The following is a 24,483-nucleotide window of genomic DNA, read 5'->3' on the forward strand; positions in this document are numbered from 1 at the left end:
GAACCTCTCCCGGGGCCGGAGACGGTTGGTGCCGTTGGAGCTCTGGGCATGCGCAGATCGCGGCGCGGGGGAGAGGGGAGAGCTGCCGCCTCCAGGTACCGGGCAGGGCCGGGGCCGGGCAGTGACTCTGCCCCAGTGCCCGGGAGGGCCCGGCCCCACTGGGGTCCCTGCGTGGGGCCGGGGTGAGACCGGGCTGGGGGCAGGAAATGTCGGTGCAGCCCGGACATGGCCGGGGGCAGGTGACCCCCGAGGGCGGGGAGAGAAAGGGGGCTGAGATCCTCGGATTTACCGCTGCCCCGTGGGGACCCCGCCCCCTTTCTCCTAGAGACCCACGAGCAGCGCCCAGGGTGACCCCCTCCCCACCCCTGAGAAGTTCCTGTTCCCCCGATTGTGCCCCATTTTCTCTCCCCTTCGCCAGTGTCCAGTTCAGGTCTCAGGTTTGGGGGTTTCCCCCATTCCCACCTGCCGGGATTTGTCCTTGTGCGGGTGGGAAATGGTTCCCCCGAGGGATTCCTGAGCTGGGCAGAGGCTGGGGGGGCCTGAGACAGGGACACCTCTGGGCTGGGCTGTGGGGGGGGCCCTCTCTGCTGGCAACGGGGCCTGGGACGGGCCAGGAAGGGGAGGGAGGAGCAAGTGCCCCCCCCCCCCATGGAGACGGCCCAGCCCCAGGTTTCCCCTCCCAGCTACTTCCCCACCCCCCAGCCAGCAGCCCCCCCGGCCCCTCATCACCTGCTAGTCACATTCCCAGACCCCACTGCCAGCCCCTCCCCCACCCTGCCCAACCCAGCATCCCCACCGCTTGCTAGTCACTTTCCCAGACCCCGCAGCCAGTGACCTGGCTCCAGCCCCCTCCTTTCCCCTGTGAAACCCACATCACCCAGGGCTCCCCCCTCCCCCGGCCGTGTGAGTGTGGGGGAAGGGGAAACCATCCCATACTGCTGTCGATTGAATATCCCTGTATAACCCCAGTTTCCCCCCTTTTCCCTTGAACTGTTGAACGATGACATAAGATCTCCCCCGATGTTGGCGCTTCTCTCTTACATTGGCAAATATTTAGTGTGTGCCCCATTTCCCCCTCAGGTCTGAAATACTGATCTCAAATGCTTGGAAATCTTCCCTCTTTTCTCCCCAGGTGTGTGACTGAGGTCAGGGCCCTTATCGTACTGAGCGTGGCTCAGGCCTTGCCTGAGATCAGGTCCCCCAGTGTGCTGGGCGCTGCACAAACCCTGACTGAGTTTGGGGGCACTCGTTGTGCCAGGCCCTGCATCAACACCAGGTGAAATCAGGCTCCCATTGTGTCAGGCCCCGCAGAGACCCCAAGCGAGATCAGACCCCACTGTTGTGCCAGGCAAAACTGAGACCTGGACCGAGATCACGGCCTCCCTTGTGCCAGGCAGCGCATGGCTGCGGTCCAGATTGCTGGCTCCATTGTGCTGGGCACTTCAGAGACCTCGACTGAGATCTGTGTCCCCGTCAGGCCTGGCCCCGCACTGACCCCAACCCAGATCACACCCCAATACTCTACTGGGCGCTGCACAGACCCCGACAGAGATCCTGCCCCCACATTTTGCCAGATGTTGCAGGGTCCTCAAACAAAATCCGTGATCCTGTAATGCCGGGAGTTGCAGAGTCCCCAACTGAGGTCAGGCCCCTGTTGCGCAGAGCTCTGCACAGACACTGACCAAGATCAGGGTCCCCATTGTGACAGGTGCTGAACAGACACCAAGGGTATCTCTACCCTGCCACTAAAACCCCCCAGCTGGCCCAGGCCAGGTGACTCAGGCTCACGGGCTCAGGCCAAGGGGCTGTTCAATTGCAGTGTAGGTGTCTGGGCTCGGGCTGGGGCCAGGCTGTCGGACCCTGCGAGGTGGGAGGGTGCCAGACCTTGGGCTGCAGCCCCAGCCGGAACATGGACACCACAATTAAACAGCCCCACAGCCTGAGCCGTGTGAGCCCAAGTCAGCGGGCACGGGCCAGCCGCCGGTGTCTGACTGCAGTGTGGACATGCCCACAGGGACAGAGAGGCCTTGCCACAAAAAGCTCAAAGGCTAAATAGGCCAATGGTGCGAGGTGACGCTCCAGTTTAGAGTGAAACTGAAGCTCAAAGAGCTGAAGTAATTTGCTCAAGTTTGCATGGAGAATTTGGGGCAAAACTGGGAACTGAACCCAGATTGTTTGAATTCTTGCCTCTCCCCTTAACCCCAGGCCCAGCGTGTGTGTGTGCAGCGTTGTTTTGGCCTGTGTTTGCCTTGCATTGGCTTCCAAGGGAGGCTGTGGAATTTCCTTCATTGGAGGTTTTAAGACCAGGTTAGAATCGCCAGTCTGGGAATGTCTAGGGATACTTGGCCCTGCCTCATCACGAGGCTTCAATAGACGCCTTCTCAAGATCCCTTCCAGGCTTACACTGAAATAATTCTGTTTTGTGCTGTCGTGTTTGACGCTGAGTTGTTTCGCATGGTGCCGTTTGGAACTGTGATCGCACCATGTTGTGTAGCAGTTTTATGGTGCATTGTTTTGCCTCAGCGTGTTTGGTACCTGTGCTGTGTTGGTTTGAGTTGAGCTATTTTCCATTGTGTGCTTTTGTCCTAGGGTGTGTTAGTTAGAATTGTGTTGCTTTCTTTTCCTTTGTATTGTCATTTTATGCTGTGGAGTGTGGGTTTTGTTTTTTTTTCCCTCTGAATTGCCTGACATTGTGTTGTGGTGGGTTTTATTCTGTATGTTTTGTTTTCATACGTATCTATTGTAGGGCAGCCTAGACATGTAGGGCCTCAAGCTGTCATCAAGTCCAGCTCTCCCTGCCGAGGCAGGACCCAGTATCTGTAGATTATCTCTTCCAGGAAAGAGACTCCCCAGCCCCCCTTGTAAGACTGTTCCCGAGCTGACCTGCCTTAGCTCTGGGGACACCCACACGGATCTGAGTGGTGAGCAGCTCTGGAGAGAGGAGACCCCAGTGAGTGGTAGCTGGGTAAAGAGACAGAAGTGGGGAGGAGAAACATTGGCGTGCCGAGGTCTCCCAGGCTGTCCGTGACCGAGCTAGAAATAGAGCCCAGGTCTAGGGCTGTTTTGGGTACTGAAGGTCTCTGCCACCCTGGTGTTTCAGGCACTGGTGCAAGCCCTTCGTACAGACAGAATTTACACTAGTGCGCTCTGATTGGCACTGGTGCACCATGTCCCAGTTTGAAGGCTTGTGGTGGTCGGGGGGACAGTGACCTCACGGTACCAAAGCAGGACGTCAGCAGAGCAGACGCACACCGTAGCTCTGCCTGGAACACGCAGCATTCACTGCCAGGCGGGCTGGGCGATTTTCAGGGGCCCAGCTTGATGTGCCTGGGTGGGGTGGTTTCAGGTCACAGGGGTCTGGGGCGCTGATCGTTCGGGTTGTTCCTTTTTGCATAGTCAGTTCTTTCCCTTTATTGTTCTCCCCCCCCCCCCCCCACCTCCTGTGCCCGATGTCGCTCTCTTCTTAACTTGCTTCGGTTATTTCATTTCCAGTTTTTAAATGGGATCTAATCATTGCAAAGCTGAATGAAAGACCAAACAAACAGAGCCATTTGAATGTTGGCTCAGAGCTGGTAGAACTGTACCTAGTGAAGCTCTGCTGTAATGACCTGTAAAATGCATCTGGCGCAGTGGGGATTCACCCAGCTCATGCTCCAAAACGTCTGTTAGTCTGTAAGGTGCCACAGGACTCTTTGGTGCTTTTACAGCTCAGACTGACACGGCTCCCCGCTGGTACTTGTACTGACCTGGTCCCGTAGCATGTTCTGGTGGGGCGGATAAAGCAATGTCAAAGAGCCACAAGCGCGTTTTAGGGCGAAAGGGCTCGTCCGGTGTTTGCTCTCTAGGGAGCATGTCACCGGCCAGGCCTTGCAGTCTGTCAGGAGTCGTGCGCTGGGTTGTATTTAGTCATCTCAAAGTCAAAGGCTAAGACGGCTGGTTCACAATGTCCAATGAAATCTTGCAGCCAGTTATACAAACAGACTCTGATGCTGATAAAACAACCTGGTGTTACTGTTCAGTCCCTTCAAACTATGTAATTAAAATGATGAGATAAGCACATGAGAGATGAACCGACGGCTAGTTTCCATTTCTTAATGCCTGATATTTTTACACCAGCTCACACCATCTGTAGGTTTTTTTTAATTGATGCACAGCAACCAGTCAAGTGAATTAATGAATGCCTGTCAATCACGGATTGCTTTCTGGTGCAAAAGCATCTGATTAAGCACCTAATTAAAACTGTACCATTTCAAATGGAAATGTATCAACACAGCTTAGCTCCAGTGTGTTTAAATGGGAATGAAAAGTTCCTAAATACATGGCAGGATGGTAAATGGGGAAAATAAACGGAAGTTCCTCTACGCAGTGCTGAGGACTTCTGCTCCCAGCCCTTCACGGGCTCTGGCCTCTTGGTTCCCAGTCCCCCATTAGCTGTGTCCCCCTCCCCCAGCCTCAGCCCTGCGTTTACTGCAGATCTTCACTCCCCTCAGCTAGGCGAGGGGGTTGGCTCTGCAGCCACTAAAGCATCTGCTGACTCTGGTCTTGCTGATACTGTCTCACATATTGGGGTATTTAGCTTTCAGGAAGGATTGATCAGAGTTACTGGCGCTGGGAGGTGGGAGAGGAGAGGCTGAGAGGGAGTTTGCTCCTCACACTCTGTAGGGCCATGTTCAACCCTGGTAGCCTCCATGTTACCTCATCCTCCACCCTCCCCCGTGTGTGTCTGCTCATGTGTCAGAGTGTCACCTTCTGATCATAATGCCACTGGCCTCAGCAGAGCTCCCCGACAGGAGCTACGTCACGATGGGGTTATGGTACTGAGAGTAAAATACATCGCAAGGAGGGTGTAATTATCCTCAAAGCAAGCACTACAGTGCATTAAGGGAAAGAATTAAAGTCCTTTATTACTAAAAAGTACACTTGAAAGGATTGGATTTTTGTTAATAAATTGTAGTAAATGTTGATTTCACTGCACATGCATGAGAACGGCCATACTGCGTCAGGCCAAAGATCCAGCAAGCCCAGTACCCTGTCCTCTGACAGTGGCCAGTGCCAGGTGCCCCAAAGGGAATGAACAGAACAGGGAACCATCAAGTGATCCATCCCCTCTTGTCCATTCCCAGCTTCTGGCAAACAGGCTAGAGACACCATCCCTGCCCAGCCTGGCTAATAGCCACTGATGGTCCGATCTTCCAAGGATCTATCTAGCTCCCTTTTGAAGCCGTTATAGTAATGCAAACACACACACACACACACACACACACACGAAAAAAATATATAGGCAAAATGGCAAAAATGCTGCTGGAGTAAGTTGAGTTTGATTTACAGGTATTTACACAGTAGATTTTGTGTGCGACATTGACAATTTGTGTTTGAACCGTTCTAAAGATCTAGCTTTTTTGGAATCTCAACATTTAATTACATAATTATTGTCTGACCCCGCCCATAACTGCCCACAGCTCTGAACACTGAAGTTGGAGAAAGGGCTAAAAAATAGACATTGATATCAGCTGTTGAAATTATTAATAAAAAATAGACATAACGGATTCAGCCAAGCCTACCAAACAGCAATCGCAATATGCCAGGGGATGGAAATTCACAGCTAAGGCACCAACCTTAATTCTCCCCTGTAGTGACAACAGGCAATCGCCATAGGGCTACGGATTAGGCATGTTAGTGTATAAAGTCCCAGATGAGACTACACTGATTTGTACAGACACATGAGATTTTTCCCTCAGGGTGTCAAGTACCAGCGGGGGAGCCGTGTTAATCTGGATCTGTAAAAGCAGCAAAGAATCCTGTGGCACCTTATAGACTAACGGACGTTTTGGAGCATGAGCTTTCGTGGGTGAATACCCACTTCGTCGGATTCCCTCAGGGTATCACCTTCACTGGGTTGTTCCTTTTTATTGGTAATTCCCAGAAGTCAATGGATCAATAACATTCTATCAGTGATGACGTGGCCTTTCAGATTTCTGGGGAATGTCTATAATTTTGCACTAGGGTCCTGGTCCTTGGAGAGATGGAGCCTTGGTAATATCCGGCCAAGCCTAAGAAGGATTTGGACCTGTTTGATTTTGGGACAGGCCACTTTTGCATAGCATTCACTTTGGCCTGTAGGGGATGATAGTTCCTTGACCAACCTGGTGTCCAAGGTAAGTCAATCTGTTTAGGCCTATTTGACACTTTTAGCCTTAACAGTTAGTCCTGCCTTGTAGATGCTCCAGGTGTTCTGCCCATGAATCAGAAAGAAGGCCACATCATCAAGGTAGGCGACTGCAGATTCTCCCAATCCCACTAGGAGACTTTACAAGTTTCTGGAAGGTGGCGTGTGCATTTCGCAGCCGAAAGGGAGCACGTTAAATTCATACAGCCCTACATGGGCGATGAAGGCTGACCTTTCCTTGGCGGATTCATCTAGCGGTACCTGCCAGAACCCATTGGTTAAGTCTAAGGTGGAGATGAACTGGGCACATCCCAGTTTCTCCAATAGCTCATCTGTGCGTGGCATTGGATAGTTGTCTGGTTGAGTCACAGCATTTAACTTACAGTAGTCCATGCACAAATGTATCTCCCCATCTGGTTTGGGAACTAGAACCTCTGGAGATGCCCATGCATTTTTAGAGGCGGGGATTACCCCATCTGTCACATGTCCTGGGTCTCCGTTCTATAGCAGTTTTGGCTTGAGGAGACACCCGGTAAGGTTGGGCTCTAATTGGCGAGCATTACTTATGTCAAATGTGTGGTATGCCTGTTTGGTCCGTCCTGGGCTGGCTGAGAACATCGGCGCAAAGCTAGTGCACAGCTCCTTGATCTGCTGTTGCTGAATACGTCTGAGGGTCATGGAGAGGTTCACCTCTTCCAGGCCTGCGTCACTTTTCCTTGATAGTAGACACCTTCAGGCCACTCAGTGTCATCTCCTCCTGGGCTGTAAACTGGAAAACCTTGAATTCTCTGGAATAAAGGGCTTTAGAGAATTAACATGGTACACTTCAGGCTTTAGGGTTGAGGTGGGGGATGCTAGGAGATAGTTAACAGCTCCCAGGCGCTCTTGGACAATAAATGGCCCATCCCACAATGCTTCCATCTTATGGGCCTGGAGTGCCTTCAAGACCATGACCTGGTCCCCTGCTTTGAAGGAACGCTCTCTGGCATGTTTATCATGCCAGGCCTTTGCTCTTCCTGAGCATCTTTTAGGTTTTCTCTAGCAAGGGATAAAGGGTTTCAGAGGGTGTTTTGTAGGTTATTTACAAAGTCCAGAATGTTAGTTCCTGGAGAAGGCATAAACCCCTCCCATTGCTGCTTTACCAACTGTAAATGCCCCTTAACCTCATGGCCATACACAAATTCAAATGATGAAAACCTAAACTGGGATGTGGCACAGCCTGTAGGCAAAGAGCAACTGCTGCAACACTAGGTCCCAATCATTGGAGTGCTCATTTACGAATTTTATTAAACTTCTCCACCAGGCCATTTGTTTGATGGTGCTAAGGGTTGGCAGCCAGGTCGTTCACCCCATGAGCTTTCCAAAGGCTTTTCGTGGTCCTTGCCAGGAAATTAGTTTCTGAATCTGTAAGGATGTCGGAGGCCAACCTACCCTGGCAAAATGTCTGTTAATGCCTCGCACACTCTTTTAGCCCTGGTGTTGCTTAGAGCTACTGCTTCCGGCCATCACGTGGCAAAATCCACGAAAGTCAGTAGGTACTGCTTTCCTCTGGGGGTCTTTTTCAGAAAAGGACCCAGAATATGCACAGCTGCTCGCTGAAATGGAACCTCAATTATGGGGAGTGGCTGGAGAGGGATTTTGACCTGGTCTTGGGGTTTTCCCATTCTTTGGCACACCTGACAAGAGTGGACTTGGGTAGAAATGTCCTTGCCCATTTCCTCCCAGTGGAATGACCTCCCCAAATGGTCTTTGGTCCAGTTCAACGCAGCCTGGCCACTAGGATGATGGTGGGCTAAGCTCAAGAGCTTTACCCGCATAAAAGACCCCCTAAGCTTATTTCTACCAGCTTAGGTTAAATCTTCCCCAAGGCGCAAATCCTTTTCTTGTCCTTGGATGGTATTGCTGCCACCGCCAAGTGATTTAGATAAAAATCCAGGAAAAAGGGCCACTTGGAGTCTGTTTCCCCAAAATATTCCCCCAAACCCCTTCACCCCCTTTCCTGAGGAGGCTTGAGAATAATATCCTCACCAATTGGTACAATGTGAGCACAGACCAAACCCTTGGGTTTTTAGGACACTGAAAAAAAAAATCAATCAAGTTCTTAAAAGAAGAATTTTATTTAAAAAAAAAAAAGTAAAAGAATCACACCTGCAAAATCAGGATAGAAGGTAACTTTACAGGATAAATAAAAAGATTTAAAATACAGAGGAATCCCCTCTGACTCTGCTTTCCTGTTACAAAACAGGAATTAAATTACCCCTTAGCAACGGGAAAATTCACAAGCTAAAACAAAAGATAATCTAACACGTTTCCTTCCCTTTACTTAAAATTTTTGTAATCTTAGATACTCATTTCTGGTAGGTTTTTTGAAAGAATCTTTTCTTCTTATTGGTCCTCTTGGTCAGGTGCCAACCAGGTTATTTGAGCTTCTTAACTCCTCACAGGCAAAGGAGGGATTTTATGCTACTCTTAGCTGTATGTTTATGACAAGGTGTGATTGTGATATGAGAAGATCTGGGTCTGAGTCCCCCATTGTGCGATGAAAGGAGAGAGGTGCCTGTGTACCTGGAGCTTCCAGTCTGTCTCGTTTCTGCACTGAGCGGTGCATGTTGTCAGGAGGAAACGGGACTGTTTGCCGTGGGGATGGTCAGCAGTGAGATGGGATCTGAGAGCAGTCTGTGTGCTTCACGATGGGTGAGTGAATGGAGACTGTTAGCTGGAACTTCTGTGAGTAAGGATGAAAGAGTTGTAAAAAGGGGTGAAGGGCTGTTCAATTGACCAAGTGTGCGGCTGTTTCTGGGAGCAGGCCCAGTATCTGAGTGTAGAGCAGGTGTCGGTAGCTCCTGTACAGCGCAGCTCACCTAAAACCACGTTCTGCCTTAGCAAAGGTAAGGTTCTTGATTCTGTGCCATGGTTGTCGTTTTCCCTAGTACTTTACTGATAGGCACCATCTCAAATGGCCGGGGGCACATAGGTGTGTTGTTGGAGTAAAGAAAGGGTCATTGCTGACGTGGGTCAGAATTAGGATTACATTGGTGTGTCCCTTATCTCTGCTTTTGCTGATCTCTCTTCTGGAGGGGCACCAGACAGCTCTGGGCAACCTTAAGTCCTGAATTATCATTTTTTGGAAGTGAATTTCCTAGCTTTTCCCAGAGCAATGTTGGCAGGCGGAGTTAGCAGCGCTATAGGCAGTTGTGGGTCTCACACAAGTTTGCAATCGGAGGCACAGAGAAGTGCAATGACTTCCACAGGCCTGCTGGGTGACCTGGGGTAAGAGCCAGGAATTGTCCCTGTCCAGTGTTCTCTTTACGGAGTTGCTGGCAGATTCGTGCCAGCTGATGAGTGAGAAGTGACGACTCCCTCTTAGGTGGATGGGCCAATCCCGGGGCCCGTTACCTCTGGGTGATTGATTTTCCATTCCAAGTCCATAAAGTAGATGTTCAATGTCAATGCCTTGTTCCGTACATGTGACCCATACGCTGATCTCTCAGTCACTGAGTCTTGACCAGTGATGAGCTTTCTGTAGACACCTCGCAGGACCCTCCTCCAAGCGATGTGTTTGGTGTGGTGGGTTTGTCAGGTCTCAGGGGAGAGCTGCTGGCAAATCCCAAGTGACCCTTTGCCAAGGGATCTCTGTGTCACTGTCTGACCCCCCTAGGCCAGGGAGAGGGCGACTTTCTGCCAATGGCCTTCAGGGCGGGTGCTGAGTTCACTGCGGTGCCCCTCATCCCCTCTCCATTTCCCTTCTCGCTGTGCTGTCTGGGACGCTGCCCCGCTTCCTGCTCCCCAGGCCACCCCGTGTCTACTCCATGTGCCAGGCTGCTGGCAACCCCCAGGGAGAGGCCATCCAGCCCCTCAAACTGGTGCCAAACCGCTGGGCCTCAGGCCTTCTGGGGTGCAGCTCTGAGAGTCCCATTGGCCCCTGCCCCAGGGGTGGCGGGGGGGAGTAAATGTGGACAGCTCCCATCAGGATATGGGCCCCTCTTACTTCTGGGAGCATCTCAGTCCCCTTCGGAGTTTACTGGGTCTCGAGTGCAAGTTTCAGCCTGCCCCCCTCTTTGAAACTTTCCCCCCAGAGTCCAAGCAGCAGACAGATAATAAATTCCTTCCATATGAGGTTTTTAATCCCCTTCCTGCCATGTGCTCTGAGCTGCTGGGAACTCAGCTATGGGAAGTCAAGAGCACAACAACAGTCATTTGTCTTATTTAACATCCCATAATAGTCTATCTGGTGTTGATGGACCTTTCCTGCCAGGCAGGGTGTAATGCATTCGGTTGCCAATCAGCACTTCACCTAGCTAAAGTCTCTCTTCTCTCTGGTGATTTACAGAGTCACAGAGGCTCACAATGCAACTGGTCAGATATTAACCCAGGGCAGCAACTCACAAGCATTCAGTAAAGTCTAAACACATTTAAACTACTTGCATCCGAAGAAGTGGGTATTCACCCACGAAAGCTCATGCTGCAAAACGTCTGTTAGTCTATAAGGTGCCACAGGATTCTTTGCTGCTTCTACAGAACCAGACTAACATGGCTACCCCTCTGATACTTGATTCTAAACACATTGTTATAATTCTAATACCTGTTTTAACAATACTAATGCAGGTGAGTCAGACTGATTCCAGCCGTGCGTTTGTCCCTGTTCAGTTAAGACTTGGGAGCTTTTGCAAGAGCTAACACCTCATCTGCCAGTGTCACAGGCAGGCTGGGCAGGGATGGTGTCTCTGGCCTCTGTTTGCCAGAAGCTGGGAATGGGCGACAGGGGATGGATCACTTGATGGTTCCCTGTTCTGTTCGTTCCCTCTGGGGCCCCTGGCACTGGCCGCTGAGCTAGATGGACCATTGCTCTGAGGCAGTGGGACGTTCTTATGTTCACAGTCTCTATCAGGAGTATCTACTCACTTGGACTCTCTGGGGAGCCACAGAAAGAAACAAGATGTGCTGAGGCAAGGAGGCCCCGTCTCAGAGCCCCCGGGGTCGCGCTTGTCAAAAGCTAAAACTAGGCCCAGCCCATGAAAGGGGCACTCCCAGGAGAGACTGGATAAAGGCTGGAGCATCCAACAACTTTGTAAACCTGAGAGAGCTGCCTTGGGGACAGTGACAGGGAGAATCCCCCAGAGTGACTCCTTTGATTCTGCTCTTCTCTGGCCTTTGCTTTATAGAATCATAGAACTGGAAGGGACCTCGAGAGGTAGCTAGTCCGGTCCCCTGCACTCAAGGCAGGACTAAGTATTATCTAGACCATCCCTGAGAGGGGTTTGTCCAGCCTGCTCTTAAAAATCCCCAGTGATGGAGATTCCACAACCTCCCCAGGCAATTTATTCCAGTGCTTAGCCACTCTGACAGGAAGTCTTTTTCCTAATTCCTAAACCATCCCTGCTCCAATTTAAGCCCATTGCTTTTTGTCCTGTCCTCAGAGGTTAAGAAGAACAATTTTTCTCCGTCCTCCTTCTAATAACCTTTTATTTACTTGAAAGCTGTGATCAGGTCCCCTCTCAGTCTTCTCTTCTACAGGCTAAACAAAGACAATTTTTTCAATCTTCCCTCAGAGGTCATGTTTTCTAGACCTTTCATCATTTTTGTTGTTCTTCTCTGGACTTTCTCCAATTTCTCCACATTTCCTGAAATGTGGTGCCCAGAACTGGACACAGTAGTCCAGCTGAGGCTTAATCAGTGTAACAAGAAAGGTTTGTTCAGGTGTGTTAGCAACAAGAAGGTGGTCAAGGAAAGTGTGGGCCCCTTACTGAATGAGGGAAGCAACCTAGTGACAGGGGATGTGGAAAAAGCTAATGCACTCAATGCTTTTTTTGCCTCTGTCTTCACAAACAAGGTCAGCTCCCAGACTGCTGCACTGGGCAGCACAGCATGGGGAGGAGGTGACCAGCCCTCCGTGGAGAAAGAAATGGTTTGGGACTATTTAGAAAAGCTGGACGAGCACCAGTCCATGGGGCCGGATGCGCTGCATCCGAGGGTGCTAAAGGAGTTGGTGGATGTGATTGCAGATTACTGTAAAATTATCATATAATTTGGGAACTCTCACACCTCGGGAACTCTCTCTCTATATATATTCATACAAATAAATGATTTGTTAATAATTTAGCAAATTTTAATAATTTAACAAACTGAAACTCAACAAGGCAGATGGAGTTAATACAGAAAGTACATTTGGACGACCATACTTACACCCTTATCTTTCTTAACCTTCTTAACCATTATCTTACAGACTTAACCGTTCCCTTTCTCATCACCGTCATTGTCCTCGTCTTCCCCGGTGGCCGTCATTCTGGCCCCTCCCAAGGTCTACATCTCTCCACCCTCTGCTGCCCCTGGGAAGTTACTTGTTTAGTAGGTTAAGCTGACGCTGCCATGTCCAATGCATATTGAAGAAGTCCGTATTTGTATTTCCTCCCCGTAAGGTGTCCGTTTTCTATTGGTTAGTATATGTATGATAAAAAACAACGAGGAGTACTTGTGGCACCTTAGAGACTAACAAATGTATTTGGGGAGGGGTTCTCAGACGTTTGTACTGGTGACCCGTTTCACACAGCAAGCCTCTGAGTGTGACCCCCCCTTACACATTAAAAACACTTGTTTATATATTTAACACCATTATAAATGCTGGAGGCAAAGCAGGGGTTGGGTTGGAGGCTGACAGCTCGTGGCTCCCCCCAGGTAATGAGGGATCCCGACCCCCAGTTTGAGAACCCCTGTATTTGGGCAGAAGCTTTCGTGGGCTAAAACCCAGTTCATCAGATGCATGCAGTGGGAAAATACAGTAGGAAGATAGATATATATACACACACACAGAGAACATGAAAAAATGGGGGTTGCCATATCAACTCTAACAAAACTAGTCAATTAAGGTAGGTTATTAGCAGCAGCACTGATAAGGCCCAGATGAATGCGTGGAGGCAAACAATTGCGGAGTCGCTTAAAGCATTACAGGAACAGAGGAGGGACGCACATGATGAGACCATGGTCAGGCTCATGGGGGAGAGAAGGCCCATAGCCAGGCAGACTGTGATTTTGATTCTTTGTTTTTATACCCCTGTAACTAGCTAAGTGATAAAATACACCTAAGTTCTTAAACTATCGGCTTTACAGGCAGGCCTGAATATCTCTGTTCTAACAGTGGGTTCTACCCCTTCCCCCACTCTGTGTCTGTCTTGTCTATTTAGATTGTAAATTCCTCAGGGCCTGGGCCATCTACTATTCTCTGTTTGTACTTGTCCTAGCACAATGGGGACCCACTGTTAGTTGGCCCTGAGGCACTAAGGTAATGAATATGATTTATAATCATAATAATTCTCCTGCCACTTGGAGCCAAGGAAGCTGGCCTTGGGATGTTACTGCTTAAAAATGAGCTGGGATTAAAACCATGGACTATTCTTTGTGACAAGTATCCCACAAATTCCACTGACCTCCCTTGTTTTCTTTGCCTGGAGTAGGGTTTCCAATTTCCAAACTAGATGTGATCTTGCTGCTGGACCGAGGGAAGAGCCGTGGGTCCCGGACCTCCAGGGCTCTGAGAAAGAAGTGCTCCCCAGAGCTGCCTGCACAGGTGAGGAATTGGTTAAACCAACTCAACAACTGTGTGGGAATGTAGGAAACATTTGGGATGCCCTACAAAGACCCCGTGAGCTCTCCAAGCTCAGGATTGTTCCCTGCAGATGTGGAATCATTATGGCAGATGTCACTCATGGCTTCCCTCCTATCCTGACTGACAACTGGCAGCAGGTCCCTCCCCAGTTCGCTTTCCCCTGAGTGTTCTGGTGAGATGTGGACTCAGAACCGATCCCTTCCTCTCTCCTCTGGGGAAGGGTTTGGGGAAAATCAGCTCCTGATAGGTTTGATCTCTCCCACACATATTTTGCCTTGTTCATCCCTTTTTCCGTTCCTCTGTCTGAGATTTCCTCTCTTTCCGGTGCAAGTAGTGATCTATGTCTGGATTCTCTCTGTCTCCCATCAGGTGTTGGGATGGTGAGTGAGAATGAGGAGGAGAAACCCCAACAGGAAAATGCTGAGCAAGTAGAACCACATGGAACGTTATCAGGAAGATCCAAAGGGAATGTTTCCGGGCGTTGTGCACTCCCAGAAAAAGCAAAAGTCTGTGAGACTCAGCAGAGGCCAGAGGAAAACTTCAGTAGCCACTCAGACCTTACTGGAAATGAGAGAATCACCTTGGAAGAGACACGCTACACATGCCATGAGTGTGGGAAAAGCTTCAGTGGGACCTCTGACCTTCTCACACATCAGAAAATCCACAGTGGAGAGAGACCTTTCATGTGCTCTGAGTGCGGGAAAAGCTTCAATCGGAGCTCTTCTCTTATCACGCATTGGAGAGTCCACACGGGTGAGAAACCGTATGGATGCTCTGAGTGCGGAAATGCTTCAATTGGAGCTCCCATGTTATCAGGCACAGGAGAATCCACACGGTGAGAAACCTTATGGATGCTCAGTGCGGAAGCGCTTCAATCGGAGCTCACACCTCATCAGACATCGTAGAATCCACACGGAGAGGCGCTCACGCATGCTCTGAGTGCGGGAAAAGCTTCATTGTGAGTTCTGCCTTGCTCACACATCAGAGAATCCACACTGGTGAGACGCCTTAGACGTGCTCCGAGTGCGGGAAAAGCTTCAATCAAAGCTCAAACCTTATCAGACATCAGCGAATCCACACGGGAGAAACGCCCTACGCGTGCTCCGAGTGCGGGAAAAGCTTCAATGACAGCTCAGCCCTGATCACACATCAGAGAATCCACACGGGAGATAAGCCATATGGATGTCCCGAGTGCGGGAAACGCTTCAATCTGAGCTCAACCCTTATTAGACATCAGCGAATCCACACGGGAGAAATGCCCTACACGTGCTCGAGTGCGGGAAAAGCTTTAGTCAGCGCTCACACCTTATCATACACGGAGAATCCACACGGAGAGAAACCCTACACGTGCTCCGAGTGCGGGAAACGCTTCAGTGATAGCTCAGCCCTCACCACACATCAGAGAATCCACACAGGTGAGAAACCTTATGGGTGCTCTGAGTGTGGGAAAAGCTTCAATCAAAGCTCGACCCTTATTAAACATCAGAAAATCCACATGAGAAAGAACTGTAATAAATCCCTTGACTAGGGCTGGCCAAAGATTTGATTTTTTTTTTTTTTAATGTAGTGATCTGTGCACCATCTTCACGTGGTCTCTCAGCTCCCCCAGATGAGTTGCCTGCTTCTGCCTTTTGCAGCTCACCTTCTTTGGGGTCAGTCCTGTGATCTTTCCTATCAACTCCTTTCCTTCTGAGTCACAGGAGTGTGTGTCCCTCCAGCCAGGAATGTTCATCAGCTCCAGGTGGGGGAGAGGTTTGATCCCAACAAGCTACCCTGAGGCAAAAACTACCTGTGCCTGACATCCACTAGGGCTGCATATGGCGTTGGCTGCTCAAGTTAGTGATCTTGGGGTAAAAAGACAATTAGAGTTGCACGGCCTGGGTAAAAATCTCTGATTGAGGTTTCGGCATCACTAACTATGCACCTGCCTTCGTGGTTGCTCTTTTAGGGTTTATAAGGGTTGGTTTTCTGCTGTATTAATCTGATGGTTTGACTAAACTGACGACTTGATTCCAGCGCAATATCCTTGTTAACTCATTGATTTCCTGATTTGACCTGAACTTTATCACTGTGTTGTTTAACCCTTAGCTGAGTGGTGTCTAGAGTCATTTAGCCTTAGTAGCGTGCACTCTTGGGATTATTTGTTCATGTTAATAAAACAAGTAACTGGGAAATTGAGTCATTTCTTTCAATAAGCAGCGGGGCTGGAACTTTTCTTTGTGTATTTCCCTTTAATTCACTCTCCATTTTCTTCATTTCACACTGTTCTAAGTTAAGGAGCGTGCAGCAACAAACACTGACACAGACCTGTTGCCGCCCGTTCTGTGCAGAGAACAAACCCCTCCTGGAGCAGGGTTGTCACACTGGACTGGAAATGCAGCCGCATGTTCCCAAGCTTTGCTGTCTTTCTCCAATCCTGGCATGAGGGTGACACCTACAGCTCCTTGTAATCACGCCTGGCAGGCAGGAGCCCCCTATGTGCATTGCCTTGGGAGCAGGGGGATCTGGGACACACTGGGGGCTATTTACCCAGAGCTCAGGAGCAATCTGCTCAGGGTGATGCAGGAGAAAAGAGCTCGGCGCTGCTTTCCCCCTTAGTTCTCCTTATCCCCTTTCAGGCTCTCTCTCCTCTTTCCCTTTCTTCCCCTCCCTCTGGCAGGAGGCGTGGTCACTTCCCTGCTCCCAGGGGCGCTCACTCTCCCGTAGCTGGATTGGCCCCCGAGTGCTAATAGGAGCGAGAGCCTGGGTGCGGGTCAGTCCCTGCAGCAGCTCTGGGACACGCAGGGGCAGGAGGAGGAGCAGAGATGGGGCTAGTTCCCACCTCAGACAGTCCCTGGCCCGGTGAGTGTGGCAGCTGCAGCCTGGGTTGGGCTTGAAGGGGCCAGAGCAGTGGGGTGTGGGGGGCTGGTAGGAAGCAAAGCAGGAAAAGAGCCGTGGGGCAGCTCCCGGTGGCCGGGCTCTGTAAGGTACCAGACACTGCTGCCTCCAGAGTGTGCTGGGAGCCGGGGCTGAGCTCCGGGCTGCTGCTGCGGCCCCAGCGGGGCTGGGCCAGGGACGGACTTTCACTGAAGCACTTTCTGCGCCCATCCGAGGTGGGGACTTTCTCCAGCTGGACCCAGCCCCAGTCTCTGCTGACCCTGGCCCCAGGGCAGCTGCCGGGGCCAGCGCTGGGTGGGCTGGACACAGACGCCACCCAAAGTCTCTGGGAGCAGCTCATCGCGCAGCCTCTGGGGATCTGCCCTGGGCAGAGAGCGCCTGGGCGGGACCTGGACAGTGATGGAGCCGCTGTGAGAAACTGCTGGCGGGGAGGGATAGCTCAGTGGTTTGAGCATTGGCCTGCTAAACCCAGGGCTGTGAGTTCAATCCTTGAGGGGGCCACTTAGGGATCTGGGGCAAAAATTGGTCCTGCTAGTGAAGGCAGGGGGCTGGACTCAATGACCTTTCAAGGTCCCTTCCAGTTCTAGGAGATTGGTATATCTCCAATTATTACCTTTATTACCTGTAGGAATTGGCTACTCAGGGTGCACTGAGCATACTCAGTAACATCTGCTGAAGCCACTTCCCTGCACCCTGCCCTTACTTGGAATCAGCTGCTGCAGATGGCTATTTACAGGGGTGGCCAGGATCTGAGGAGGGGTGGAAATGGCCGGGGGTGTAAAGAGGCAGGGTTGGGAGGGCTGAGGTGCAAAATCAGTGATGGGAATGGAGCATGGGGTTAAGCCCAGGGGAAGGAGCTGCCAGATGCTGACAGGCAGGGGCAGAAGGGAGCAGTTACCTTGGTGGGCTGAGACACCAGTGTTTGCAAAAATATGGGGACAGAGGGCTTTTCATTTCCCCTCCACCAACAGCACCTCTCAGCATGGGCTTCCCAGGGCTGGGGTCTTAAAGGCACAGGCACCCCAGCTCCTCTCTGTCTGATGTCACCCACTGAGGTGCTGCAGGAGGCTTGAGTCAGTGAAATATTTTACAGAAACAAAAAAAATCCCTGATCGGTGTATCTGGCTGCATAACGTCACCCCTGTCAAGTTTTAGCAAATTAGGACAAGTCACCAAATAGGAACCACCATATGTATCAGTAGCTGCTGCTGGTAGCAGATCACAGCTCGTCTGCTGGTGGGGAACAAAGATGCATCAGAGGAGAGAGATCAGTCCTAAACCCCCCCACCATTATTTATACATTAGTCATACAATTACATGTCACTTAAAGAAACCTTGTTAAGCAAGCAGGTTCAGCGGTCAAGCAAGAGGTTTCCTTCTGGTCCTCGATTAACCAGGTGTGGTTTTTTTTCCCTAGAGTTTGCAGCCTTGAGACCCTGTCAGACACATTCCTGAGGGCACATCCTGCTCTTCTAAAATGCATGTATCAACAACTTCACCACAATTCTTATCAGGAAGGACATGGAGTCAAGCTGCCCTTCCTGTGCCACCCAAAACCCCTCCCCTCCTGCCTTGGTTAAGCCGAGGCTGCTGCATAGCCATTTACTCCCTGCGACTGGGCTGCTTTTAGCAATAAGTGATGGTGGTTTCAGGCACTTTACTGGTTTGCCAAAATCTCCTGGACAGCATCAGGCTTCACTGCAGAGGATGTGAGGACTTTCCGACCCTGAACCATTCTTTTTAGGTGGCAAATCTGCGGAAATGTCCCAGAGTGGGGTGTCTAGAGAGGAGGTTTTGGAACAACTTGATGATTTAAATATTAATAAGTCAGCAGGGTTCCATGGTAGTCACCCAATAGTGCTGAAGGAACCTGAATGTGAAAAGTGCACAACTACTGACAGCAGCATGTAACCTACCACTGAAATCAGCCACTGTACAAGATGACTGGAGATAGCTAACGTCATACCAATTGTTTTAAAGGGCTCCAGAGGCGATCCTGGCAGTTAGAGGCTGGTCCGCTAACGTCAGTGCCAGGCGCATTGGTTGAAAACCGTAGTAACCGACAGAGCGATGAGAGAGACAGATGAAAGCGATTTGTTGGGTAGAGTCAACATGGGTTTTGTAAAGAGAAATTGTGCCTCACCAATCTATTAGAATTCTCTGAGTGGAGTCGACACACGTGGACAAGGGGATCAGTGGATTAGTGTACTTGGAATTTCAGAAAGATTTTGACAAGCTCCCCACCAAAGACTCTTAAGTAAAGTAAGCAGTCGTAGCATAAGAGACTCCCGAGTGACTTATGCACCGAAAAAAAAAATGTGCACAATTTTTCAAAATTCTGCAAAATGCTGCCAAGTTTATTTGTCAATAAATGTGGCTGCAGCGTGGCAGGGGGAGCACAGGCCACTGGCTGCATGGAGGTGGGAGATTGCCCTGAAGCCCCCACATCCCCCAATACAGGAACTCAGCAGTAGGGCTGCACCTGACCCCGACACAGTGCAAGGGCTGGGCCTGCCCCAGAAACACCCTGGGGCCCTGCCCCCCCGTGCCAGGTGCACCAGGTGTGGCCAGGCAGGCTCATCCCAGCAGGTTCTTAGTGTGCGGAGAGCCAGGGGTGGGGTGAGAGGTTCCGGTGTGGGGCAGGCAGGTGGCTCAGTGGGAGATCTGGATGCACAGGGGCTTGTTGGCAGGGGTTTGGGTGGCAGGGAATGGGATTCTGCAGCGGATCCAGGTGATGGTGGTTGGGCTCAGCGGGGGCTCTGGGTGTGGGAAATGGGGCTTGGCAAGGAGGGTCTGGTGGTGGGGGCTGGGGGTCCAGGTGCTGGGGAGTGGGGCTTGATGGGGTGGGGTCAGTGGGGTGGGGGCTTGTAGAAGGGGTCCAGGTGTAGGGGATAGGGCTTGTCTGGATGAGGTTTGATGGGAAGCCCGGCTGCTGCCGAGGGGACGCCACATACCAGGCCCCCACTTCCCCCGCCAATTCCCCTATTGCCTTGTCTTCTCCATCCCCCTCCCTTCACTCCGAACATGCCTCTCCTGCTGCCCTATTCCATGCAGAATCCCCCCAGGAGTAACGAGAGAGACGGCCCTCTCATGGGTCAGTAACTGGTTAAATGACAGGAAACAGAGGGTAGGAATCAATGGTCAGTCTTCACAGTAGAGAGAGGTAAAGCGCGGGGTCCCCTGGGGATCTGTACTGGGGCCACTCTTGTTCAACATATTCATAAATGAGCTGGAAACAGAGAGATGGCAAAGTCTGCAGCTGATGCAAAGTTACCCAAGATAGTTAAATCCAAAGCAGACTGTGAAGAGGTACAAAGGGGTCTAAAAAAATGGGGGTGATTGAATTTCATCTGCTATGTTGTTGCCCAGGCTCGATAAATGCAAAGTAATGCAGATTAGACAACATAATCCCAACTCTACATATCCAATGATGGGGTCTAAATTAGCTGTTACCACTCAAGAAAGCAATCTTGGTGTCATTGCTGATGGCTCTCTGAAAACAGCCACTCAATGTGCCATGACCGTCAAAAAAGCGAACAAAATGTTGGGAACCATTCATGCAATGGTAGGTAATAAGGCAGAAAATATCATAATGCCTCTAGATAAATCCATGGTACGCCCCACCCAGAAAGGGATATATTAGAATTGGAAAAGGTGCGGAGAAGGACACAAAAATGATTAGTGTTGTGGAGCAGCATCCCTATGAGGAGAGAGGAAAACGTCTGGGTGGGTTCAGCCTGGAAAAGAGACGACTAAGGGGGGATTTGCTAGAGGTCTATAAAATCATGACTGGTGCGGAGGAAGGGAATCAGGAAGTTATTAACCCCTTCACAGAACACAGAAACCAAGGGTCATGTGACAAAATTAACAGGCAGCAGATTTATAACAAAGAAAAGGAAGTACATAAGAACGGCCGTACCGGGTCAGACCAAAGGTCCATCTAGCCCAGTATCTGTCTACCGACAGTGGCCAATGCCAGGTGCCCCAGAGGGAGTGAACCTAACAGGCAATGATCAAGTGATCTCTCTCCTGCCATCCATCTCCACCCTCTGACGAACAGGGGATGGGGACTTTTTCATACAATGCACAATCATCCTGTGGAAAAAAATAGACAAGTTCACGGTGAATAGGTCCATCAGTGGCTTTGCCAAGATGGTCAGAGATGCAAGCCTGTGCTTTGAGTGTCCCTAAGCCTGAGTGACTGCGCCGTGCTGTGAGTACCGGTATCTTCTGTTCATTCCCTCTGAAGCATCTGGGCTTGGCTACTGTCAGAAGCCAGGATACTGCACCAGATGGGACCATCGTTCTGCCCCCGTGTGGCCGTTCTTATGTTATCAGTTTGGCTTTTGCTGATCTGAAGTTCCAAGTTGTACGGTTATTCCCTTGGTTAATACTGCTCCCCCCACGGGCTGTGTGCGCCGTACACCAGCTGAGCTCCATGCCGTAATCAGAACCAGAGTGGGAGCGCGGTTGTGTGCAGGAAAATGTTATCAGAGCAAGGTGCTTTGGGGCAAAAGCTTGTTTCAGGAGGGCTCTGGCTCAGAAACTTCTGGAGCAATTAACCCTGCCCTGCCCCACATGCTGAGCAGTGTATTTCAGGACAATGCGGTAAGCACGTAAACTGTAGAGAAATTAGAATAGTTGGCCTTTAAACAGCCAACAGGCTTTCAGGTGCAGGAGATTAGTGAAAGCTGCATGGCCTGTCAGCGTGCTTCATTCCTCAGAAGGGATCAGGCCTGGGATCCTCGTCTCTCTTAGGTGGCTTACATAATATAAGAACATAAGACTGGCTACACTGTGTCAGACCCATGGTGCTGCCTGAGTGACCAGTGCCAGCGGCGTCAGAGGGCGTGAACAGAACCCGCTTGTTGACCTGAAAGGTGATGAACTTCCACCCTTACCTTTAAACTCCATTACTGTTGATTCCAGCTTACCACACCTCCGGGCAAATCAGGCGTGAACCACTCCTGTGATACAGGCCTGTCTCGATCCAGCTGAAGTGAGGCAGACTTTGGGCCAATGTCAGTTTGGAAAAGGCCCGTTTAACCCAGCAGGTTTCTCCACGTATCCATTGTTGTGAACCGCATGAAGTATGCGGATGCGAACCCCAATGATATCAAACATGAAAGAAACACAAGGCCAGTTCTGGGGAGGATTCCAGAGCCAGGCCTGAGGCTTTAACATCTGCGCTCTAACAGCTGGCCTCCTCAGCACCCATAAAAATAACTGGCTGCAAAAACAAAATTAAAAAACCAAAACCAACCAACCCAGAAAAGCTACGGTCATGCCTCCATCTCCTGCCCGACGTGACGTCTTTGCTTTGCAAACAAGAAACCTGGGGAACGCTGTGACTGTTATACCAACTGAATAAAAAGTTACACATCTTGGCTCAAATAACTTTCCTCTTAACAGACTATTTATTTTAAAGCTTATCAAAATCAATTCCATTTGAAATAGAAATAATTACAGTCTATCCTGGGTCTCTATTCTCACACATGCTATTTCTCTCACCTATTCCCCCACTCTAATTCCTTTGGAGTGAGGGTTTAATTTCAGGATTAGCCACCATTTCCTGTATAGTAGGAGGGGGCGGGGAGAGAAGAAGAAAACTTTGAGGTTTATAATATAATTCAGGTTATCACATAATCAGTCTCTTACTTTACTCTAATTTACTTCATGTTTAATTCCATTTTCACTGGTAAAAATTTAACATTACAAAATATAAACCTATAGGGCTGTTTCCACCCAGCCAGCTTTGTGTGAAGACACATTCTACAATAACCTAGGAGCCTTCCATTCTTCTTGAGTGATTGCTCAATGCATTCCAGTTAGGTGTGCGCGCGCGCGTGCAGCTTCTCGAACTTTTTCCCCTAGCAGCCGGCGGGCCGGCTGGGCGCCCCCTGGAGTGGCGCCGCTATGGCGCTAAATATATACCCCAGCCGGCCCGTCCGCTCCTCAGTTCCTTCTTACCGCCCGTGGCGGCGGTCGGAACTGTGGAGTGCTCTCTGCCCTCCACCACCTAGCCTTCACTCTTCGTTTTTGTATATATATAGTTAGTTGTATAGTTAGTGTTTCAGTTCTTATAGTTGTCTTAGTATAGTTGTTCTAGATAGTAGTTGGTTAAGGGGCTTCCCCCTTTTCCCTCCCAGTGCGGGCTCATGCCCAGGGCACCGGGATTCAAACCCTAAGCTGTGTGCCAAAAGCCTATGCCGTTGGAGATCCACACGGCGCTTGCCTCCGTTGCCTCGGAGAAGGACATCGCACCGACAAGTCGTTATCTGTTCTGCTTTAAGCCACGGACACGCAAAGCAGGACCACAGGCTTAAGCAGATACTTATGGGCGTCGCTCCAACCGGCGGCACCAGCGGCGCCGGCACGAGACCTCCTCGGTTCAGGCGCACCAGCGGCACGGGCCGCCCGGTACGAGTCCCGCAGGCCCCACCCGGCGCGAAGCCGGCACCGCTCACTCGCCGGCGAGGAGCGTGGGCTTCGCCAAAGCCATAGCTAAGTCCCGTGCTGAGGACTCAGCTAAAGTGCTTGTGCGCGGCGCCCAGTGGTGACGCGCGCAAGGCAGACACTGGGCGTTGACTCCGCCAGGTCCGTCGAGTCGGTACCGCGCGCTCCCGGTGCCGTCGGAGTTGAGCCAAGGCTGCCGGCGGCGCGGAGGCGTACTCCGCGCCGCGAGCTAATTCAGCTCGTAGAGGCACGAGCCTCCGGCCCCGGCACGCCGGTGCGGGCTGTTCCGTCGGCTGGAAAACCGGCGAGGATGGTCCGACCTCCGTCTGTGGGCCACGGCACGGTCGACCTCTCGGTCCGCTCGCTCTAGGACCGTCGCGCTCGCCGTCCAGCGGTCGAGATCTCGGCACCGCTCCCCATCGCGGTACCGCTCGCCATCGCCGCCCGGTCGCGGTCGGTACCGATCGTCATCCGGTACGGTCGCCTCGGCACGGTCAAGGTCGATCACCGTCGCGTCGGCGCGGCGAGTCCCGTCCGGCACCGTTCCGACACGGAACTCCGCGGCGCTCCGGCACGCCGGTCCGGCTCCGGTCGAGCTCCGGAACGGTCGAGCTCCCGGCACGCGATGGCCGTTGGTCGAGTCTCCTCCGGTACGGACGGGCGGACACGGGCCTCCAGACCATCCGGCAGTATTCCGCAAGCCTCGGCCGGGCTCCGCCCCACCCTGGCCGTCTCGTCCGGCGCCGGTCGCCTCTGGCGCGGATGGCACCGGCTCATGCCGCCAACCCCACGACCATCCGCAAGGTGCTCAGCAGTGGGGATTCTGGGTGCCCTGGGGTCATCCACGAGCGCCAAGGCATTCCGCTTCCCCACGAGACATCGCCGCGGGCGCCGGGTGCCAGGCGTCGATCAGTCGCCCTCCGGGTCACCTCGCGAGCCCTCGATGCAGCAGGACCACCAGGCCCCGTCCAGCCTGACCTGGCTGGGCGCCTCTGGGCCCCTCAGTGGAGGCCATCGGCCAAGCAATGTCCTCCTCGCCGTCCCGGACCAGGCGGTGGCTGGGACTTCTGCTAAAGACCCGCCCCCATTGACCTCAAGGCCCACCAGGAACTACTCCGTCGGGTGGCGGCGGCCATGGGCCTTCGGTGGCAGAGGTCCAGGAGGATGAGGACCCCATAACTAATGTGGTCGGTTCGGACACTCCAGTGCGCGTGGCACTGCCTTTTGTGAAGACCATACAAAGAAGCGCGTACGCTCTGGCAAACACCAGCGTCCATCCCCCACGGCGCGGGGTAAGCGGAAGTACTCAGCCCCCTACGGGCTATGAGTACTTATACTCGCGCAACCCGGACTCGCTTGTCGTGCAGTCTGTGAATGGCCGTGA

The 24,483-nt window shown here is 51.5% G+C and overlaps 1 long non-coding RNA gene and 1 pseudogene across 1 annotated transcript; both read left to right on the forward strand.

Moving 5' to 3' along the window:
• LOC120381478 lies at positions 1-13,727 on the forward strand. Its single transcript, XR_005588076.1, has 3 exons — positions 1-95; positions 1,133-1,276; positions 13,615-13,727. It is a non-coding gene; the product is annotated as an uncharacterized LOC120381478 (long non-coding RNA).
• Positions 13,728-14,203: 476 nt separating this feature from the next.
• Positions 14,204-24,267, forward strand: LOC120381396 (annotated as a pseudogene).
• Positions 24,268-24,483: the final 216 nt, after the last annotated feature.

Source organism: Mauremys reevesii, linkage group 14, assembly GCF_016161935.1.
Source record: "Mauremys reevesii isolate NIE-2019 linkage group 14, ASM1616193v1, whole genome shotgun sequence".
Taxonomy (NCBI): Eukaryota; Metazoa; Chordata; order Testudines; family Geoemydidae; genus Mauremys; species Mauremys reevesii.